The following is a 16324-nucleotide window of genomic DNA, read 5'->3' as shown; positions in this document are numbered from 1 at the left end:
GAGTTAGTGGAGGGTGCTATTCTTAACTCTGCTAAAATATTAGGTGCCAACAGGGAGTGTTCTGGGCAATCAGGTTGTGTGGGATGTCCCTATTGGACAGCGAGAACGAGACACGTCCTGGAGTTTGGGGGGCTGTATGTTCAGGAAGTCATGTCTCCAGGTCTGTGAAATCCTAGGCTACATTAGGAATCCCCTGCCCTGGTGACTTACCCATGGTGCTGGCCTTGGCACCCAGGTCTGACAGCAACCAAACAGCTCCCTTTAAAAAGGACTCCAGCTGTCGGTTGCCTTGCAGAAGACGACCAACGCCATCTGCTCTATTATCCCCCAAATTTCCACATGACACATGAGCCAGGGAAACTGTCCCCCTTATCTGCTGCTTCTTCATTCCATCAGTGTCTACAAATCAGACTCTGTTCTCAGGAGTCATGGGCGTGGCTTGCCCTCCCTGCTTCTTGCCCTGCGCCCTGCACCCCACCCCAGAAGGGGGCAAACAGGTGGTTTCAGGCCCCATCTCCGGGTTGCCTCCCTCTCACCCTCTCTCTGGGCCCACATGGCAGGGGCAAGGCAGGGCACTCAGGCTGACAGAGTTTTCGGGCACAAGATCTTAACCAAGGGCTTTGCCAGGAGAGAGTGACTTTGGATCAGCATTTCTCAACCTCAGATGTTTCCACACTATGCAGGGCCTCTGCCATATCCTTGTACTGTGTATGCTGTGGTTCACTGAGTAAATATGTATTTAAAGCAACTGCTTTTTTTTTTGACTTTGCGAAAATAATTTGTTTAGGAAACTTCAGATCACCACCATGAACAAACAGGACCACCGGCCCCAACCATAAAATTACAGGGAACAAAGCAATGTAGTAAATTTGAGCTGTGCTGGGCCTGCAGAGGCTTTGCCTACAGCCTATTCCCTCCCTCTTTGTTAGAAGAAGAGATTTATTGGAGAGGGGTCAGAGACAGTGGACCATCAAGCTGGGGCGAATCAGAAGGCGTGGAAGAGAATGGGAACAGGACAAACGCTGTTCCCTGCATGCTGCTGCAGTGTTTAGTACCACCTCTCCGTGCCAGCCAGTCAGGCCACGTACCATGGTGGTGCGCGGACGACATTTACCAACTTAGGGCTACGATGATATCTGGCCTTTCAATGGCTGAAGAAAGAGGCTGAAGTGTCCTTATTACTGAGAAGATAGTATTTAAATAGCAGTGCACTAACCAGGGTTGTGGTGAGAAAGTGAAGAGAAAAGAATGGAAAGCAGCCTAAGCCATGTGTCTGCGCCTTACATGCGAGTTTCCAGCCTGGAGAAAAGGGCGGAGGGGACCCTCTGCAGCTGCTACCAGTCACTCGAAATATAAGGAGTTATCCATGTTGTTTAAACTAGCTTACTTCAGTGCCTCAGGAGTATACGTGCAGGAGTCTGTATATTTTTTTCCCTTTTCTCTCTTTGCCAAAAAAGGAGGCTTCCTGGCTCCAGAGTGGAGTTGCTTTTAACTAAAAGCCTTAGGCTGACAACCATCCCCTCCTTCCAGCTGAGTTCAGCCCCTCTTCAACTGGGGCAAAAATAAAATGGGGGCAATTTCGACTTTAAAGACAATCTCCATAAACAAAACAAACCCACTCCACAATTTGTCTAGGGCATTCCTCCCTCCAAGCCCTTCTTATTTAATTTTTGGGGAATTTTAAATAGAGGCCTTGCAAAACTCTGCACCGCCTGACGTCAACAGCTCTCTGACAACGTGGATTCTTCTACGCTGTGTGGAGAGCAGCCCCCACCAATACTGATGCTTTTCCAGGCTTCTTTCCCAGTTGGAATTTGGGAGCCATTGGTGTCACTCTAGAAGACCGTGGGGAAGGAAGGTATCCAGGAGTGTCCCATTGGGGGTTCTGAACTGCATTTCCCAAACCTCAGGCATTAACAGAGCACCAGGCATCCAGTTAAGCCATCCAAGTGGTACCTCTACTAGTGTTTGCTTTAAAAGAAGCATGTAAATACTTTTGTATTTCGAAAGGATCTTTCCCTATGCTACACTAAACGGAAAGCCAATATTCCTTGGTGCAAACAGAAGATAACTGTAAAAATCCATACACTGAAACAACAATGCTACAGACGTCTAGTAAGATATTAAGGCAAGCTCTAGCAAGACACTAAGGCTTGGGCCAGATTTTCTACCAACCAACCAAACAGGCAAGCAACATCAGCAAATGTTAACACAGAAGCCCCAAATAGAGACACTGCCCTTGATCCAACGTGGAACGAAAGAGAAGTCAAAGTTAATAACGGACTCGTGACAGGATCCCATGCTAATTAATGCCGTGTCCACCACACATTTTTACAACCCACTCCTTGGGAAACACTGATGTTGCAAAAGGAGCGTTGGGTTAAGAATATGTACCCCCTTGATTCAAATCCAAGGTTGGCCATTAGTAGGCTTTGAGGTCTTGTGCAAATCATTTACCTTTCTGAAACTCAGTTTCTTCTTTTAAAAAAATGGAAACAAAGCGACCTGGCCTACTTAGCCCTAGAGAGCTTCTCTGAAATAACAGATGGGAAAATGCTTTGAAAAGTCTGTGGGCTCTAGGTAGATGGGGGTGGATGGGTTATTATTCCAAGCAATTTTGGGAGCCTGATGGACTCCCACCCCTGCTCCCCCGATACAACTCACTGCCCAGACTGGACGGCAGCCCACCCTGGTCTATCAGGGAAGTGAAGAGAAAATGGATACAGCACTCCACAACTTTTTCAGTCAATCTTCTCAACAGCCACATGGGTTTCAAAATATTACCCTTGTTTTGTAGATATGGAAACCGAGGATCAAAATGGCCACAAACTGGCAACCCAAGGGCAAAGTGGGATTTGAACCCAAGCCCCCCCCCCCCCCCCCATGCAGCCTGGGAGAAAATGCCTCCATCTCGCTTTTTTTGTGCACGCCCAGCAGAGCCCAAATGTGTGGGTCTCCCAGATCCATCAATCGCTATGCCCAGGCCTCATCTTTCAAAGCCACCACCTTTGCCATGTTCCCGCAAATCCCTGCCGGTTGTGATTCTGCTCTCTTGCTCTTTGTGTTCCCCCGGCACCCTGCCCTCAGGTTTGTGTTGGCCGCCTCCCCCAGGGAGACCAAGAGCTCTGTGCGGACAAAGGCCAAGGCTTGCTCATCCTGGCATCCTCTCAAGCCTCTGTCTAGCTCAGTGTTTCAGACAAAGAAGGGGCTCCGTGAAGAGTTGTTGAAAATGAAATGCCATGACAAATGAGCTCACGACTTCCTCCTCCCTCCCTGGCTTCTCCCACCCACACACCGAAGTCTCTCCTGCTTCCTTATCCTCAAGTATCTCGCAGAGACCAGCTCCTGGGGTCAGTGCAGGGTCAGCAGTGGGCTTCTCTCCAGCACACATCCCTCTGGCCTGGGGCCTTCTTCCAGAATTGCCCAGAGCAATTACGCAGCCCCTAGGTGGCATCCCCGCTTACAGTCCCCCCAAGGGGACTTGCTATTTAAAGAAGGGTCTACCTTAACCCCCAAACTTAAATTCGGAGTAGGCCTCCCCACCTTAGAACCATTTCTAGAATGGAGATTTTTGTTGCTTGTCTCTTGCCCAAGATCACCCTGTAAGCTGACTCTCCCACCCGGAAGGGCTCTCTTACAGTCTGCTTGTCCACCTGAATGGCCATTTATATTTGGGCCTCTCCCATCTCTGGAATGGAAAAGCAAAGCCCAGGGAGGTCCCACAGGCCAGGCACCAGGGATAAGCCGACACCCTGGGTGAGGCTCTAGGAGGAATGCAGAGGGCCGGGCTGCCACTAGCAGCTCCTCCTCAAACCCATTCAAAGCAGCCCCACCAGCTGGTGCAGGCCTTCACTGGGTCCCTTCGAGTCATAGCTTCTCATACAGGAAACGCAGACAGAGCCCTCCTCCTGGGTGGGCACAGTTTGGAGCTCAGGAATGGGCCGCCCCAGAGACCTGCTGTCCCCAACCCCCAGAGGGTGGGTGGGTGGCGAGAAGGCTATCCCAAAAATAGCTTCCCCCACCATGGTGCCCTACTCAGGGCCTATGGAACCACAGAGAATTAACCAGTTAGCAGCAGAGTGTCCCAGGAAGAAGCTGGCAAATCACCTGACCTCCCTGGGCCTCAGCCTTCTCCTAATGATACCTGTGCTTCATAGGGCAGTGGCGGGAAGTACAAAAAGGGGGTTTAGCTCGCTGTCTGATACAGAGGAGGTGCTTCGGTGATCCGTTTCTCACCCTGCTTATGGCTTCCAATAATAACAGTCTCTAGAAAGCAGCAAATAGGTCAACTTGAGTCCCAAACACTCTGGTCTTGGGATACCCATCCTGGAGGCCCAGCCAGGTTTATGGTGACTTAGGAAGAGGCTCTTTCTTTCCCTGAGCTTCTCTTGTCCCACTTCCCTTTCTGTCTCTCCTGTCTCTGAGTACCATCTTGTCTTGCTAGTTCCTAAAGGCTGATCTAGTAAAGATCCTACTCAAATCCAAGGAGAAGAGGCTACACTCAAAACAGATACACCTGTAGTCTGGGTGCCCCTGAGGCTACCCAGGTCCAAGCATCTCATTCTGGACTCGCCACCGTTAGTGACTGGTCAGGTAGTGTGACTGACACTCTGGGCAGCAATCAGTGATGGACCCCTTCCTACCTTTACCCTGTCAATCTCTGGTACCTCCTGCTCCAACACTCAAAGACAGGCACCACCGTGCCTCATGACACACCAATGACCACAGTCCCCTCAGCTGGGTAGAAGCAGGAACTGTCTGCTTCCCACATTAGACCCTCAACTCTGTGACATGGGAATCAAGTTTTCCTTGTTCAGCTCAGCTGGTTTGCTTGGTTTGGTTTTTCCAATCTGCATGAGGGCCAGTCTTTGATCAATATGCCATCATGGTCAGCAGGAATATCCTGGTACCTTGATGGCAGAGAGATAGGGTAGGAAGCTGGGAAGTCACTGACCTAGCATGCCTTCCATACCGCCTTCTCCCAGCCTCCATGGGGTCCCACCCGACCAACGTTAGGGTGCTTAGATGACAGACTCCATTCTAGAAATGGTTCTAAGGTGGGAAGGCCTACTCCAAATTTAAGTTTGGGGGTTAAGGTAGACCCTTCTTTAAATAGGCCTTGGCAGTGACTGGCCCAAGACCTCTCAGGTGAGTCTCAACCCTCAGCCACGGCAGGCTAGAACTTCACTGCCCAGTAAGTGAGCAATATTGTCACCAGTTCCAGCTCCCCGGCTCTGGCATAGCGCTTAGGCTAGAATGTGAGTGTCCCAGCAGATTGGGCTGACTCCACTCAGGCTCCCCAACCCTGAATCCACTTCTAGAATGAAGTTTCTCATCCAAGGACCCTGAGATGGTGGGACGGCCCCAAGGAGACAGAGAGATGGGCGTATGGAAGACTGGCTAGGACCCTGGGGTACAGAATCCTCCCATCAGCTGCCACAACAGCACTGACAAGATGCTCTGACCTCACCAACATGGGAGCCCTTGAGTTCCAAGGAGGTGAGTTTGTGTCTGCCTGTGCAGTGAGGCAAAAGAGTGGGGTTAAGTCCTCGTAAGGGAGGCACTGAGGCAGGAGCCCTGGATGCTCACTCTCTCTATGCAAAGCCCGAGGATGAGGTCAACTTCCTTCCTCCCCTCCAAGGAGCAGTCAAAGTCCTGCTCTGTTGGCAAGGAGGTCTACATGTTGGCCAACCCTGGTTCTGCTCTCGGCACCAGTGACGGGGAAAGCATGCCCCTGACGGTATCAACACTCTAGGGAGCAGTATTATTTACCCCCAAGTGTGAAGGAGTTGATCGGATGCTCACATAGGAGGCGCTGGTTGAGGCAGGGGACAGGGGTGAGAAGCACACCCCCTCCCCCTACTAGGGCTGGGTCATGGCTATAAGGGGTGAGGGCTTCATTACTTTGTCATCTGCACAGGCTGGTCAGGGAAGAAGCCGGCAAATCACCTGCTCCCATGTGCGACGCTATTTTCATTACATTCCCACCTGCCCCCTCCTCCTCCCCACGGTGCTTAGATACACTGCAAACACAAGAAAATGCCAGCTTGCGTACGCAGAAGAGCCAAGTGGGCAAGAGAGAGATGAGGATGCCCCTAGGTAGACAAGAAAGACTCTGGGAAAAGGTGCTTTGCCAGTTCACCCAAGCAGGGATGGGTGGCAGCGAACGGGCCAGGCAAACCCCTGCTCCAGTATTGGCAGGGGCTGGGGGAGCCCTCCCAAGCTGGGCTTTGGAGACCCCTTGCTGCCTTGAGGTCTGGCCTCTCTTTACATCCCAGAGCTATTGCTTTCACAGATCTTGTTTAACTTGAGAAGGACAGGGGAGGAGGGGCGAGGAAAACTGCATTCTTCCCCCATCAAAGCCAAGAGTCTAAAGTAATACTTCTGGTTGTAACTGATCCCAGCCTGTTTGTGATTACGGCCCCTTGCTCGCTTTCTGGCAAGACGGCCCAGGAACCCTGCAGCCCCGCTGAAGGGGAGAGACACCCCTGCTCACTTGGATAATCTTGTCCTCGTCTGACATGACCAAAAACGTCCGTCGGCCTCTGCTTTCAGCAGTTCTCCAGGGCAACTCTTCAAAACATTTATTTAAAAAAGGGGGGAAAAGCCACCCCCAGCCCCAACCATGAAATTCCGTAACACTAATCATATTCCTTCTGTTACCAGCACCATCCTGGAAAACATAGCAGCACCAGCAGTACCCATTGGCTGATGCAAATTGAAGCAGAGAGGGAGGCTCGGGATTGGGCCATCTTCCTCTTTTGCCTACGCCCCTCCCTTTTATTAAGGGAGAGAACGCACACACATGCACACAAACACACCCCTTTTGCTGCTATAGTATAGAAATGGCTTAGCAAAGCTCAGGACTGTTTCTCAGCTGTTCTTTCTCCGGAAATTTAATCTGCAAAGCATTTGGCCTCACAAAGCCCATTCCTAAGGTGTCCAGGAGCCCAGGAGCCCTGTGATCATCATTACAAACCCAGGGATGTTTGCAGCCAGTGACCCATTTGGCTGCTTGGGGAGCTGGCTGAAGGCTTGCCAACATGGTCAAATTCCCCTCACCTGCTCCCTCTAAGCTGAAACTGTTTTGTTTTTTTTTTTCCCCTTGGAGCCCCAGAGGTTAGAAGGGACCTTAGGAGCTCTGGAAATACAAAGATGAAAGGCCTGCTTCTTGCTGGGCTTTGGTAAAAGCAGGATGGTCAGGGGAGTATGGTGCTTGGTCTCTGGAACAGAACCGTGGCCACTGTCTTCACTCCCAATCACGTTTCCATTCTATGAGGGAAGGTGACACTCAGAGAGGTCACCTGGTTAGTGGGTAACTAAGCTTGGAACCTAGAGAGACTTGAGATCTTCTTAAACAAAGCCTGGCATTCCATCCCTGAGGGCACCGCACTGCCCTGCCCCTTGAGAGGACCGCCAAAACAGTGCCATCTGGCAATCCCTGGACCCAGTGGCTTGAGTGGGTGGCTGGAACTGGTAGAAAGTCCTCTAGAGCACAGGGAGGTCACATGGCCTGGGAGAAGCCTATAGAATCTGAGAGCCAGGCCTTGCTGCGGCTGTATCCTGACCACAGCAGCTCACACTCCTGCCGCAATCGAAAGCTGGTGAGCACGCTGAGCAGAGAGGAGGCAGGGGCCTTGTGAGGGCGCCAGTCAGAAGTACAGAAAACAAACGAGAAAAGACAGAGTGTCCAGAAACACCGGGACTGGATGCCTGGCCAACCTCAACAGCGACCTCACCACCTTCCTGGGGAGGTGCAAGAGGGGCCAAGGAGGTATAGCCTCTGGTCTGGGGTGGGGGTGACCGACAGCCAGACAGAGGAACTGCTGAGAGCAGTGGGGTCGCTAAACGGCAGGGAGTCCTTATTTTCAAGGTGGGGCATCTGAAGAGGATCTTGCAGGAAGGAAGTCACCATGTTCGAAAAATCCGTCTGTTTGAATGTATGGCATCGAGAGTGTATCAGAAGCGCCCGTGAGTCTGGGGCCTGCCTCCGCTCTGCCGGCCTCCAGGCTCCAGCTCTAGCACCTGGCTGAGGGCCCAGGGTGCCCAGGGTCAGGGAGCCTCAGTCAGCCAGCCAGGGGCTCGAAGGGGTGTGCCCGGCCTAGAGAGGGAGGCAAGGCCTCAGTAATGCTGGGAGAAGCCGGTGGCCTCTGAGACAGCCACCTCGACAACAGCGGTCCACAGCTGTGCCACAGCATGGCCATGAACTCGCCATGCAACACTGGCGAGCAGCTTCACTTTTCCAGGCTCTGTTCTTCCTCTGACAAAGGAGAGGTTTGGGCAGATGGTCAGAAATGTCTCCCTCCGCTTGGTGGGAAAGGAAGGGGGAAGCTCTTCTTCACCTGACAGTTGGGGCCCTTTGAGGCCCCTGACACACCGCCTCAGCCTGTTTGCTCTGGGTGAATGAGTTCTCATAGGCAGCCTCAGACACGGCGGCCAGACCATGCTTATTTGCATCCACCCTGTGTGCCCTCAGGTGTCATTCTGACTCCGCTCAGCTGGGAGTCCCTTCCTCCTTCAGCCACTTGCTCAAGGCCCATCTTCTCCAGAAGACTTCCCTGACCAGGCACCGTCCCGTCTCTGAACCCAACAGGCTTCATGAGAGCCCACAGCCTTATGGTCCTGCCCCCTTGTCCTCTCCATGACACCACAGAACCCTGGCTACCCTGCGCTTTCTGCCTCGCATTTGGCAGGTACCCTATGAAAATGAGCGACTCAATGCATCTGGGCCTTCATCTTGCAGGCCAGAGGAGTCCCCCAGAAAGCTATCCCCTCAGTGATAGGAAGATAGGGACAGTTGCTTCTTGTTAAATGTTACACCCCAGTGCTGGGCACAGAGTAGGTACTACGTATTTGTTGCCTGAATAAGCAAACCACAGTGTATGGAACAGTTTCCTGCATGTAGGATGTCACTCAAATAGGGCCGAAACTAAAGGTATTGTGGGAGTGGGGGAAGGAGGCAGGGGCAGCTCTTCTTTGGGTCTGGGGAGGTTAAGGGGAGGGGCCAGAACATTGTTTATTTGGACAAGAAGGCACCAAAGTGGGTAGGACCCTGCCCTGCACTGCTCAGGCTCTGCCCGCACACCCTCAGCCCTGCCCACCAGGGCTCTGGTGAGCAGATCTCTGGGGAAATCACACATGCCCCTCACTCGTCCACCCATGCAGTCCAGCCCCGGCCCATGGACCCGGCTAGGCCAAACACTGGAACACGCACATGACTCTTCTGCAAGAAGCTTCCCTTTGGACCACTTTTCTCCTATTCCGGACAGGTTGCAGCAGGACTGATTTCTGCCCTCCTGCTCTCTGCAGTCTGGGAAACTCACATGGCAGAGCACTCAGGGGCTTGGCTTTCTAAAGAAGTAAAATCTACAAGGAAGAGAAATGCAAATGTCCAGATTGCCAAACACTGGATAAAGAGCATGTATTGGAAGTCCATACCCCACCTCCCAGCTATGCAACCTTGGGGCGAGTCATTTAATCTCTCTGGGCTTCAAATTCCACCTCTGAGAAGCATAATGCCAACATTTGCCCTTCGTTTTATCGATATGTTTTATAAACTGCATGGTTTATGGAGTGCCTGGGTGGTTCAGTAGGTTAAGTGTCGGGCTTCGGCTCAGGTCATGATTTCACGGTTCGTGAGTTCGAGCCCTGCGTCGGGCTCTGTGCTGACAGCTCAGAGCCTGGAGCCTGCTTCAGATTCTGTGTCTACCTCTCTCTCTCCGGCCCTCCCACACACATGCTCTCTCTCAAAAATAAATAAACGTTAAAAAAATTAAAAAAAAAAAGTTTCTGGGACATGGTGATTCAAGGGCCACTCATGGCAATGCTGACGGGCCAGAGATCTGCACACCAATCTCAAAAACCTCATGGCTTGCTCACTTTATGGCTAGTCCTTGGCAGACTCTTTCTCTTAGTTTGGCTTTCGCTCACCTCCTGTGAAGCCTGGGCCACTTCCCCACAATTTAGTCCAATAAAGCTTAAGGGAGGCAAATAAATTTTAGCGTGAGCCTAAAAAGTGCTTGCCTGAGAAGGGAAATGTGGAGTTGGGGCTGAGACAATTAAATGAAACAAACAGACAAACAAAACCCTCCCAATAATTGGATGAAGCACATTCTAAACACAGGTAGACAAGAAGCTGGGGGTTACACGAGCCATGAGCTGCTCTCCACTTCTCCCCAGTGGACACCGGCTCCCACCAAGCATCACGGGGTGCCTGGTTTAACTGGGTCACCCTGGCTTTCCTCTGCAAGGAGACCGGGGATTGCAGGTTGGCACTGGGAGCCCAGAGGGTGAGGTTATGGAATCTGAAAAGATGCTGATAGAGAGAAGGGTGGTAAACCCCACTACCACGAGTGATTACTGAAACCCCAACTGCTGAGAATGTAGTATCACACAGCTGCGGGGTCATCTGGGGGGAAAAAGCAAGGGCCAATTACTAAGCCCAAATTCCCTGAGGTCCTGACAAATTATACTCCCCAGAAAGTGCCACAATGGCAGGGTGGAAATCTGTTATGTAAGAGCAGAGGGAATGCTGTGTGGGGAACTCTCTCCCTGCGCTTCAGCCCTGCAGGGAGACCTGTCACTCCTCCTGACAGAAGGACGCACATGTGTGTGTGTGCCGGGAACGGGCAGGGGGTGTCTAGTGGTGCCTGCTCCCTGGGCACCTGGGGCAGGGTATGTCCAGGGAGCAGAGTGGGGTCACCTGGTGGCTACACTGCAAGACTCCTACCTGGTATGTAGTGGCTGTTATATGTAGGATGCGCCCTGGCCTCTCCTCCTTCTCTGCCCTCACTCACCACTGTGTTCACCAAACCAAATGGCCTCTGGTTCTCTCTGCTCACTGAGCTCCACGCATTCTCAGCACAGAGGCCTTCAGAGGGGCTGCCCCTGGCCACATGATCCCCCACTCTGGCTGCTTACTCATGCGAAGGTCAGAGTGCCCTGTTTATTTCCTGTGTTGCACTTTTTGAAATCTCAAATTATTTTCCTGGTTTACTTGTGACCGTCTCACCACCACATGGAAGCCCCCACGAGGGTCAGGCTTGGTGGGCCTCCATCACCTCTGGGCCGCAGCCTGGCGCCCGGTCAACCAACAGAGATTTAGTGATGACAGACGACGTGAAGATGGCCTTGCTAGGTCTGGGCAGTGTGTGGTTTAAGCATTCTCTTGGTACTCAAACCCAGAAAAGCAGCATTTTGGAGATGCCCATGAACAGACTCAGTGCAAACCTGTTTGCCCCCCAAATGGGAAGGCAGCCGAGCTGCGCTGCCCTGGGGCGGAGACGAGCAGCTGGCATCACTCTGGTACTTCAGCTGGATTTCCAAGGTCACCACCAAAACACATCTTCTGCTCAGAACTGACTATTCCAGGGGAATGGCTTTGGAGGAGTGTGGGACACGAGCAGTCCACAGAGCCAATGTGAGGTCAGAGTGACCAGCCTGAACAGGTGAAGGCGAGACAAGAGAGTGCCCCGGGGCCACTGTTCCACCCGGCTGTCTAGCAGCTGGCTCCAGCCGGATGGTTGGCAGTGCTCATGCTGACGAGCCCTTGGACGCCTCCCTGAAAACCGCTCATGCAGATCTAGCTTGAGGAAAGAGTGATTTCTGGTTTTTGGACATACCCTTCCCCACCGCCTTCCTCCGCACAGTCAGGCAAGGACTGCTTGCTTCAGGTGCCACATCGGCCCGCCCCTCTCCTGCTCACCTGTTCCCACAGCCCCACCCATCCTCCCCTCCAGTGCTGCCCAATTCCTGCTTTCTTCATCAGGATGCACCCGCTGGAGGCGGCCCCACCAGGCCCACCCCTCCACCTGGCATCCCTTCACGTGCACCCGGAATTCCTTTGCCTCTCTCTGCCTACCTAACCTCCTCGTCTAAGGCCCAGCTCGATGCTTCCAACTCCTTCAGGCAGCCTTCGCTGACTCCGCCAGTCCCTTAACACCCCCAGTGCTTTAGCTCTGCACCATGTAACACAGCCGCTGTGGGATGGCCAGCATGAGGGTGTCACCGTCAGCCGCTCCTCTTCCCTCAGCCTTGCTCAAAGCACGGGCCCCTGTGAGGGTACGGCCTCCGGATCACCAACAGGAACTTGACTCCAACTCTTTTCCTGTCACAGGCTGGGGCAAGAACAGCTACCCAAGCCAGGGCGCCAAAGGTGTGACTCTGGTCTGTAACATGGTTCCCAGCCTTCACTACTCTGCATAAGCTCCCTGCTTGCCCTGCCCACTTTGCAAACCACCAGGGCTGAGACAATCCTCAACACTACTGCGTGCAAGCCATTCTCTGGCCGGGAAGGGAAATGGAGGCCATCAGAGGAAAACTGCCCAGCTGTGGGCGTCAAGATCAATCTCCTAGTCCAGCAGTCTTCCTGGTGACCAGCATGTCCTGAGTACTTACTGGGTGCCAGGGCCTGTACTAAGCACAGAATTCCTTTCGAATCAACATACATCGACCCTATTGCTGTTGGTATAATTATCTCCACTTTAAAGGCAAGGAAACTGATGCTCAGGAGACCCAAGTACCTTTCCCAGACTCACCACTAGCAAGTAGCAAGTCAAGATGAAAACCAGGCTTGTCTAAGTTGAAGCCTCATTTTACATTGCTAGGCTGCCCTGCAATCCCATTCTCAAAACAATCTCTAGTCTGCAGTAAATAAAGCTGGGCTGAGGGGACCCGAGGCAGAATTAGGATGCTAGCTTTTGCTCCTGGATCTATGCTCTGTGGCCCTTTCCCTTGCAGAGAAAGTGGACGACCTGCATGCCAGAGATAATCTCAGACCAGCAGGGACTTCGGAATTGCTGATTAGGCTGACACAGCAGGAACGCACATGTGCTATGCTTAGGAAGAGAAGAGATGTCAGAGACCAAGGCTGTCTGACAGCTGGGACAGGACCTCATGCAGGCCAGTTACCACATGCAAACAGCAGCTGACTCATTGGAACCAAACACTTAAAAGGCTGTGGCAAAGCAAAGAGTGTTAGGTCACTTATCTGCAATGCAGACTACGATAAACCTGCCTTTCTAGAAACATCCTATCCTATCTTTATTGGGTTATCCCTTTTCTGGGGCAGTGTGGCAATCTGAATTAGCAATCAGGTGGTTTCTTAGTAAGAAGATAATCTAAGCAAAAAGACACAGAAGATACATAAGAGAAGTCCACTGAAGACTCTGTAAGCTCTGCAAAGCTGACCCAGCCTCACAATACAGTCCACCCCTTAAGTACCCAGAATGTCTACATCGATCAGAGAGTCTAAGCTTCATAAGGCAGGAACCTTATGAGTATGCACCAAACCAGCATGGGGCCTGGGATAAAGAAGGTATTCAAGAATTGTGAAATAAACGAATGAGTGAAAAATGAACACTGTGTGGATGTCTCCCTTATAAAAAGCCCACTTAGAACCAGTTATAACAATGTTCACGAGGAAACAGCTAAATAACAGAAGAGATACCACCTCAGTTTTAAAAAGAAATTCTAACTCACAAAATATATGGCTGAAGAATGCATCATCTGACAATACAAAACCATCACATGACACACAAATCTGAAAGCTTATCAGTTTGTCTTATTGATATATTTAGCAAATAATAAATAGTTATATTTACTAACTCCCCCTCCCCCCAAAAGCCCATGCAGTGTGTATCATTGCCCCCTTACACTCATGAGGAAACAAAGTGATTCGTATTTACATCACAAAGTTAGGGTGTATTCGATCTTCAACCTAGTATTCAGATTCTTGATTCTTTGTTTCTCCACTACACACACAGCTGCTAAGCAAGTAAACAGTTCACAGCCCTAAATGCTTTTGGGTACCTTACACACACACACACACACACACACACACCCCTCATAGCTCCTTTCTTTAAAACCTGCTCTCCACCAGCCACTGCCGAGGAGGCTAGTGAGGTAGCCATGTTTATACCTGTGACACTTCTGGACACAGCTTATTGGCCCAGGGCTAGCCACTTCATGGAAGGTCTGCTGATTGGCTGGTCAGGAACCAATCAGATTCACATTCAAACTTGAAAATTTGAACTCTGAGAACCAGAAGCCACCGTCAGTTGGTGGCAATTATCTCAACTGAAAAGCCATGCAGTCGGCCCTGACAGAACATAGCAGGTAAGTGGGCTGCTGTTTTAAGTGAACAGGAAGAGGATGGAGGTTGGTCTGCGGTGAGAAGATCACAGGGGGGCTTTAAATCTATATGGTATACCCAAAAGAGAGACAGATGAGAGGGGCTGATCTGGCTCCAGTGGACGCTGGTTCTCAGCTCCTGTGAGGCTCGGACGCCCTTCATATCCTTGGGTTTGGAGAGATTTCCCTGCATTCTTTCAGTAGTCTCTTGAGCAAGTCTGAGTGGATTTCTGTCCTCTGCTCACCACTCACTTGGGACCAAGGCATGGATTTTGGAGGGGACTGAGATGTGCCAAGTCCCCAAGGCTCAGTATTTTCACCTGTACAATTTCTCAGCTGGATGGACCAGCGGAGCTCAAAATGCCTTGTCGGCATCATTTGATGCTGGTCCTACAGCTATGTGCCCCTGAGGAAGGGGAAGGACTCCCAGGGTTATCATGCTGGTACAAGAAGGAAACAGAGACTCCGAGAAGGAAAGGTGAGGCAGGAAAACAACGAGCCATCTGTTGACTCATATCCTCACATCCTCCCCTGGCCCTTAGTCCCAAGGAGGAGGAAGTAATCCTGGCAAGTTGGAGACCAGCAACCAGAGCAACAGAGACCCTGCCATCACCACTCTACAAGGATTCAGACCAGATTGTACCTGCACAAAGGTGAAGCCAGTGTGGTCCTTGAGGCAGAAGAATGTCGTACAAAGGAAGCGTCTCAGATACTGCTGTGTATGTGAAGGGGGAAGAACTTCCCAAGGAAAAGACAACAGTGGCTGCTGCACACCTTGTTGGTGGTCAAACCAAGCAAAGCTGTTGAATCTTTCTGCGAGATATGTCCCTGTATATCAAAGGAGAAAGAGTCCTTTCTGGCTGGGCCCCAGGCCCACTGCTTGATCAAAAAGGCTTTCCCTGAAGGCACTCAGGTCCCACTCTGGGTGTCCTTGACTTTTGCCTGCCTACATTCCCTGGAATAGGTTTGTCCTCAGTGCTGTTGGTACACATCACCTTCCTCAGATCCTCTCAGCTGGCATGTGCCCTCAATTTCAAGGGAATGACTAACAACATGAGTTCCCATTACCTATGACCACCATGTTGGAAGATGGGACACAGAGTCCTCCTTCTTCAAAGATGCTTCAGGGAGACCTGTGGTCGTCTCAACCAGCCTGGGTCTCTTCCCAACCTGCAGCGCCACCAACTCCTGGTGATCCGACCCAGGATGGGCCGGTTCTCACCCTCCCCCTCTGTCCTCTGTAGAGGGCAGAGATCCCAGCTGCTGGACTCTAAGAAAATGACTTAACCTCTTAGCCTGTTACTTCAGCCACAAAATTGTTAAAGGGCCTTCTACCGCAGGGGGTAGATTCTGATTCTGGCAAAATGGTACTCATGAAATGGCACTTGGCATTTACTTTTTACTGACCCTGAATTGCCTTCCAGACACATCTCTCTTTAGACCAAGGAGACCACAGAGCCCTGGCACAGCCAGATCTCCAAACTGCCTGGTGGTTGTGTTCCCACAGGACCTGGATGAGAAGGCAGAGCAGAGGCTGGTGGACCCCGCTGTGAACACTCTACTTGGGGAACTTCTAGCCAAGAGAGAAGGGGACACAGGCAGAGTCCTGGCTTTTAGTGGGCAAGGAGAGGCCCTGAGCAGGGGCGGGGGCAGCAGGGAATGGCGCTAACTGAGGCTGCACCATTGGAGTGGAAATGCCTCAACACGCCCACCGTGTCCCAAGGTCAGAGGCATAACAACTGGGTCTTTGTTACAGAGTTCAAATGCCTCGCTCTCCACTCCTTCCAAAGCCAGCTTACAGGATGCACAACACACCTCCCCTCCCCCACCTCAGACACCCAGCTTCCCTGAACTGGGACACCACTGTCCCAAGGATCTGCAGTCTGGTCCTTCTGCTTTCTCCCCTCCATCCACATAGATTCTCTGGTTAAACTGGTTGTACACTCCAGGCCTCCTGCTTTCTGACAGCAATGGACAGTGTGGGTTTGCACAGCGGACACAGTACTCCAAGGTCTCTGTGCAGACATCTGCTGTGGAGCAGAGATCTCCACCAAAAGTAAAGATACAAAAGTCCTAGAGAAGTGGAAAAGCCACATTACGGGAGGCTCTCTCTACCTGACACCAAGAGTCTCCCAGGCAGAGTTCAGACTTGGGAGGTCATTGCTCTAGTTCCTGTTTCCAAACAGCCACCAAA

At 51.7% G+C, this 16324-nt stretch overlaps 1 protein-coding gene and 1 long non-coding RNA gene across 4 annotated transcripts in view; one reads left to right on the top strand and one right to left on the bottom strand.

Annotated features, from left to right (window-relative positions):
• SH3PXD2A (SH3 and PX domains 2A) overlaps positions 1-16324 on the bottom strand; it is a 239107-nt gene that overhangs the window by 39656 nt on the left and 183127 nt on the right. The window lies entirely within an intron of this gene.
• LOC120239584 lies at positions 14057-16076 on the top strand. The gene is made up of 2 exons (XR_005530469.1): positions 14057-14115; positions 14673-16076. It is a non-coding gene; the product is annotated as an uncharacterized LOC120239584 (long non-coding RNA).

The sequence above is a fragment of the Hyaena hyaena genome, unplaced genomic scaffold (genome assembly GCF_003009895.1).
Source record: "Hyaena hyaena isolate Hyena2069 unplaced genomic scaffold, ASM300989v1 scaffold_233, whole genome shotgun sequence".
Classification (NCBI taxonomy): Eukaryota; Metazoa; Chordata; class Mammalia; order Carnivora; family Hyaenidae; genus Hyaena; species Hyaena hyaena.
Note: the sequence above shows the minus strand (reverse complement) of the source record. Positions and strands in the feature narration are given on the sequence as shown.